Below are 7,005 nucleotides of genomic sequence, written 5' to 3'. Positions count from 1 at the left end.
AAGAGCTGTGGTAGCCACTTTCTCCTTCCGCTGTGGTCTTCTTCACTCCCCCTCTTCTGGCATTTCTCATAAAAAGAGGCAAAGAAGGCTTTCTTCCTAATGCTCTTTCTACAGGATTGAAACTGCTCTATATAAAATTTTATGCAGACTTTGTCAAACAAACATCAAGATGAAAAGTAAAAATCAGTGAATCATCTTAAAGTTTCATCTTAGTGTTTCATCCTCACTAAGCCTCTGGATCTTGGCAAAACATCCAAATAACCTCTATATGTAAAAGAGAACTAAAGGAATTTAGAAATCCTTCTCAAGACTGCCTGACTTTAAGCTGTACATCAAAATAATGCTTTAAATGACAGAAACTGAGTGTCTGTCCCCACCTCTACCCCAAGTCAGGCAGATGCCTTGACTGTTCTATGAAGAAAAACACAAGTCTGTAGGAATGCAAAAGAGAAAAATATATTGTCATTGTTTGACTGGGTTAGACATAAATGTAGGAAACTTAAGAGAATAATAGTGTCCTCGCATGTAATGCAGGAAGAACAGAGATAATAACTTTATTCAGATAAAACTTTACTAACAAAAAATAATAGCAATATAAGAGTAACTCCATAACTTGAGTGTTATTTATTCAGCATGCTGAGTCATTATTAAATCGTAGCCATGATTTGGGAAATACACACATGCACGCATGTACTTGTTGGCTTTCATTACTTGCTCTCAATATAGATAGGATTCTAAAGGTTTGATTTTTTTGACTTTCCAGCCAAGTTCATTTCAAATGCATCAGATGATATATTGGGTGGTAAAAACAGAGCAAGAATGGCATTTAATGCTGAGATAAAAAATCATAAAAAAACATTCACAGATGCTCAAATATCATAAGAGTCTGGAACCAGTTGACATAGATGTAAATCCCCCTTCTCTGTTTTTCTTAATTTATTCGATATATTGATCCTTTATGTCAAGATTTATAACCAAAACGTTACATATGTTATATGCAATGATTTTATTTGTGGTTCTACTCACTTTACAACTCTAAGCACAAGATACATACAGTTTCAACAGAGAAACTTAATCTACCTTAAAAAAATCTCAATTTTTGTTTCAAACTGGGGACTCAAATAGTACTGAAAGTAAATATCAAGGCAGAATTATAAACAGTATTTAGGGAGCCATGTGCAAGTTGAGTAGACACTTTGAAGTTAGGGCTGTATTTGACTCCCAGCTATAATACCTTTCAGCTCCTTAATGTGGACAAGTTGTTTGAATTATCTGAACCCTATAAGATGAGGAAAATAAAACCCACCTTACACTATTGTTGTGATGATTAAATGAGAATTACATACGCCCAGAAATGTCATTCAACCGCTATTACAAAATACAGACAAGTTTTTCATCTTCTTTCTCATACCTTTGAAAAGATAATAATTAGGTAAGATTTGATGTTAAAAATAAGCAGAAATGCCACGTCTATCCTCCACATTTTGTTTGTCTTTAACTGTGTTTGCATACAATATTGAAGTGTAAGTAAAGGGAGAAATGTACTAAATTAAGGCAAAAATTAAACTCTTTTTTTCTATTAAGCACAAGCCTAGGCTATGTGTAAATCCAGAAAGAAATCTGGCTGAATTTTGCTTTAAAATCTACTGAATTCAGGAAGAAAAAAAGAAGTTAGGTGTTTGGGGGGTATGCAGTGGGAGCAAGAGATATGGGGAGTGTGTGTGTGTGTGTGTGTTTGTGTGTGTGTGTGTGTGTGTGTACTGAGTACAAGATACCTAACCACCATTTTTAGTAACCTATAAGTATGAGGCTTCTTTGGGTATGTTTTACAGCAAAAAAAAAAAAAAAAATTGACAGGTAATAAATTCCCATAAGAGTTTTAGGAGGCACTATCTTAAAGAGAAAAATAAATCCACTTTTTATTTTACTTTAAATTATTCCATAGTTTGAAGATATTTGCTCTTGATTGGGGTGATGAATGTCAGTGGGTCGGTTTCCCACTTTGTATTAGATATAATCTTCATTCATTACTGAATAAGTAATTCAATTAGGTTTGAAAGCACTTGCTCCATTTATACCCAATCATGTATGTGGGCAAGTGTCTTAGTCCATTTGAGCTGCTATAACGAAGTAACACAGCCTGGGTAGCTTATCAACAATGGATATTTATTTCTCACAGTTCTGGAGGCTGGCAGATTGGGTATTTGGTGAGAGCTTCCTGGTTCATAGATGCTGTCTTTTCACTGTGTTCTCACATGGTGGAAGGGCAAGGGAGCTCTCTGGATTCTCCTTTATAAAGGCACTAATCCCATTCATAAGAGCTTTACCCTCATGACCTAATCACCTCCCAATACCACTACCTTGAGCATTACGATTTCAACATATGAATTTAGAGGGGGAGGGGAGGGATGCAAACATTCAGACCATAGGAGCTGGCATACATCAACATGGTCTTTACTCTGTTAAGCATCCAGATAATAATAAACGTCCAGATGATTTAGTAACGTTTTATTTTGGTTTTTGTTTTTTGTGCTATAGACACAACTTATTCTTTAAGTGGAAAACATGAAAAATAGAGACCATAAAATATATTTAGTTAACAAGATATACTCATTTCCTTAGAGTTTTAAAGACACCGTTTATTCTTTTTAGTAATATCTCTTTTATTGTACAGGCATAGCTCATTTTATTGTGCTTCATTTTATTGTGCTTTGCAAATACTGAGGGTTTTTTTTTACAAATTGAAGGTTTGTAGCAACCCTGCATCAAGCAGGTCTGTCAGCGCTGTTTTTTTCCAACAGTATTTGCTCCCTTCATTTATCTGTGTCACATTTTGGTAATTCTCCCAATATTTCAAACTTTTTCGTTATTATTATGCTTGTTAGGATGGTCTGTCGTCAGCGATCTTTGATGTTACTATAGCAAAAAGATTGATTCGTTGAAGGCTCAGATAATGGTTAGCATTTTTTAGCAATAAAGTATTTTTAAATTAAGGTATGTACGTTGTTTTTTAGACATAATGCTATTACATAATAGGCCACAGTATAGTGTAAACATAACTTTTATATGCCCTGATACACCAAAAAGATTGTGTGATTCGCTCTGTTGCAACATCCACTTTATTGCAGTGGTCTGGAACCTAACCTGCAATTTCTCTGGGGCCTGCTTGTATTTTGAAATGACTTATGTAATTCAATAACATTTTCTCCAAAATTAAAAATATTCATAAATTAATATAAGAAAAGGACACAATAATACATAAAGATCTATGTTTGTAAGATATATTATTTCTTTTTGTTTTCTTTTGGTTATTAAGCTTCATATATATTACATCCAGCACATTTAACTAACATACTTATTTTTCTCTCTCTATCCTAACAGGTTTATAATGTAATAATTCAAGAATTTTATCATACCGTGGAGTAGCTTAACAACTGTCTATGTGCTTCCCATGATATGTTCTCTACATTGTAAGTATATACTTACTTTCTCAAGCTGGCTGGATTTTGAGAGAAATGTGTTCAATTAGAACTTATAGGTAACTTTGATTGTTTAAGAAGATTACAAGCTAAAATTCATCCAAAGTAAAGAATAGTTTTAGAAATTTATCTTATATGAAGAGATGTTCTGTGAATTTAGGTTTAACATTGTATCAAAGTTAAAACTTAATATAGTATGTCATGGTAGGTAGAATAATATACCCATGACATTTAGTTGTATTTTTATAAATATTATACTTAACATCCTTAAGATTTCTATACTATTCTTTATTTTTCTAAAAGAAACTTTAAATATTGTACCTGTGAAATTTTATGCTAAGATATTAAAATTTCTTGAAATATCTTTTAAAAAATATAATGTGTAATATTTCAAAGTCAGGGCAACTTCTTTCTATATTAGTTATCTTTTTGAAAACTAGTTTCAGTTTTGGTAAGATGATACCTATACCACTAAATCTTTCATACTCGTGGTGTTTGTATGTGTGTGTATGCATGCATACACATATATATGTGCGTATATGTACACACACAATTTCATTAATAAGCTATATAAAAAGAAGAAAAGTTGTCTTTGCTAAGTAAGGAAACCTCTTATTATTAATTTCACACTGCTGAAAAGTAAGGAGAAAGGTGAAAGCTTTTTGAGTTAAGAAGTACTAAGTACTTTGCTTTTTGAGTTAAGAAGTACTAAGAGAAGTGGGGAGGAAAGGAGGCAGCCCAACCCCTTTTTCCTCAGAAGAAAGTAAGGCATGAACTGGAGCCCTTCAGTAATCAGAAGTGTTGCCCACTTTACGGCGTGTTTAGGGCACCAGGAGATACTATCAGACCTGCAATACCCATCTTGAGCCTTACTATCCATTCTTCCAGCCCTTTCCTTGCTGGAGCCCCTGAGGATATAAAATCCATCAAAGGTGACTTGGGGGGTTTCCCTGGTGGCGCAGTGGTTGAGAGTCCGCCTGCCGATGCAGGGGACACGGGTTCGTGCCCCGGTCCGGGAGGATCCCACATGCCGCGGAGCGGCTGGGCCCTTGAGCCATGGCCGCTGAGCCTGCGCGTCCAGAGCCTGTGCTCTGCAACGGGAGAGGCCACAACAGTGAGAGGCCCGCGTACCACAAAAAAAAAAAAAAAAAAAAAAAGGTGACTTGGAATTTAGTGACCCTTGATCCTTCTTCAGGAAGGCAGGAGAACAAGGGTGCCTGATTATATTGTGGGACTTGGAGTTAGTTTTGGTCAGGTTATTAGCATGCCATTTCAGAACACTTAATGCCTTCTGACATGAAATATAATTTTAATACATAATATGTGGTTCTAAAGCAGTGCTGTCTAAAGAAAACATAATGTGAGACATATGCAATTTCATCTTTCTTGGGGCCACATTTAAAAAAGTGAAAAGAAGCTAGTAACATGGGTTTTAATAATATATTTTACTTATTTAAAATATATTTAATAATATATTAAATATATTAAATATATTTTAAAATATATTTTATATATTCAAAATACAGTCATTTTAACATGTGATCATGTTAAATGTAAATCATGTAAAAAATATTAATGGGCCTTTTAACACCCTCTTTTTCATATTGTCTTTAAAATCCAGTGTGTACTTATAGTACATCTCAATTTTGATACTAAATTCTTACTGGATATACTTGATCTGTATTTAGATTTCATAAACTTTACAGTTGAAAAAAAAAGATTCACAAAGCCAAGTTGTCCCATATATACTTGAAAGTTTTTCAGTAACTAAATTGAGTATCAGTTTTTAAACTTAACTAATCAAAATTAAAAGCCATAGCCTCAGTCACACAGGCCACATTTTAAGTACTCGACAGTCCTATGTGACTAGTACCAAATTGCACCACTCTTTTCCAAAGAACTATTGATATAATGCTATAATTCTGCTACCTAATGGATTTTGTAGGCCAGTCTCAGGACACCAAAGGAGCATATAACTTTACAATTTTAATGAGAAAAAATGTCAAATCCTATACCTCTGACTTAAAATAAATTCTATAGAACCAGCTATTTATGAGAAATGATGGATAAGAAAATATACAAGGTCTAAACCGTCAATCTGTGATATATTGGAATTTGTTTTTTTCTTACTTGCTTCAATGTACATGCTCTTTTGTCACTAAAGGAATTAGCTGAGCACAACCCTTTCTATTACAATGAGTGAATCAAAAGCAAAAAAAAATTTTTTAAATGGCTTTGTGAAAGGCACTGTTAAAAGAATGAAAATATAAGCTTCAGACTTGTAAATTACATATTGATAAAAATATATAAAGAACTCTTAAAAATTAATTTAAAAAATTGGTGAAATACCTGAACTTTATCAAAGAAGATATATGAAAGACTAATAAGCATATGGGAAGATGTTTAACATCATTAGTCATTAGCAAGCTACAAATTAAAACCACGATGAGATACACTAGACAACTTTTAAAAGGGATACATTTTTTTAAAAATCTGACAATACGAAATGCTTTTGATCACAGAAATTTTAATTTATTGTTGAAGGAAATTCAAAATGGTACTGCACTTTGGAAACCTCTTTGTCAGTTTCTTTTAAAATTAAACATGCACTTACAATATGGTTCAGCATTCTCACTCTTAGGTATTTACCCAAGTGAATTTAAAACTTAGTTTTACAGAGGAACCTATATGTAAATATTCACAGCAATTTTATTTATAAAATTGTCAAAATGCCAAAATAACTAAAATATATTTCAACTGGTGATTGAATGAACAAACTTAGTATACCTATACAATAGAATACTACTAACCTATAAAAAGGAAAGAATTATTGATTCAGGCACTATCATGGATGAATCTTAAATGCATTTTGTAAGTGAAAGGGGGGAGACCCAAATGACTAAATATTGTATGATTGCATCTGTATGAAATTCTAGAAAAGGCAAAACATAGAGATAGGAAGCAGATCAGTGGTGGCCAGCGTTTAGAGATACAGGAGGATTGACTACAAAGTAATAGTGTGAGGACATTTTGGGGGTGATGGAACTGTACTGCACGGTACTGTGGTGATTGACAAGTGACTGTGTGCTCATCAAAACCCATAGAACCACACAACACAAAGAGTGAGCTATATAGTATGCTAATTAAAAATAGGGAAACAAATGGGATGCTGGAATATTCCAAGATAGAGTAGGGACTGTGTCAAATGAAACTAGCCAAATTACAAACATAAGCCATAACTGAAGGCCATGGGAGAAACAAATCTACCCTAAGTAACTCTGAGAAACAATACTTTGGCAGGATAAAGACTGAAAAGCATAATGCTATAGAGAAAAATAACCAAACATAGACATACTCTATTCGATCTTTTTTTTTTTTTTCTCACAGGAGTACAGATGAATTCTGAAAATCACTTTGCATGTATACTGGGGTGAAACATACAAGTAAATAAATTGTTGAAAATGAAAGCTGGGTTTCTCATTGTCACATAAACAAAGGGAGATAACAAAAACTAACTTTGCAGTGA

The 7,005-nt window shown here is 33.5% G+C and overlaps 1 protein-coding gene across 1 annotated transcript in view; it reads left to right on the top strand.

Moving 5' to 3' along the window:
- Window positions 1–3,380: 3,380 nt before the first annotated feature.
- Window positions 3,381–7,005, top strand: part of FUT9 (fucosyltransferase 9) — a 78,784-nt gene continuing 75,159 nt past the window's right edge. Inside the window, exon 1 of the mRNA XM_027079973.1 lies at window positions 3,381–3,470. The gene's annotated coding sequence lies outside the window, so the exon portion shown is untranslated. The remainder of the gene's footprint in view (window positions 3,471–7,005) is intronic.

The sequence above is a fragment of the Aethalodelphis obliquidens genome, unplaced genomic scaffold, assembly GCF_003676395.1.
Source record: "Aethalodelphis obliquidens isolate GAN/ISIS:26980383/991018 unplaced genomic scaffold, ASM367639v1 scaffold3, whole genome shotgun sequence".
In the NCBI taxonomy this organism is placed as follows: Eukaryota; Metazoa; Chordata; class Mammalia; order Artiodactyla; family Delphinidae; genus Aethalodelphis; species Aethalodelphis obliquidens.
This window is presented reverse-complemented; position numbering and strand designations above follow the sequence as displayed.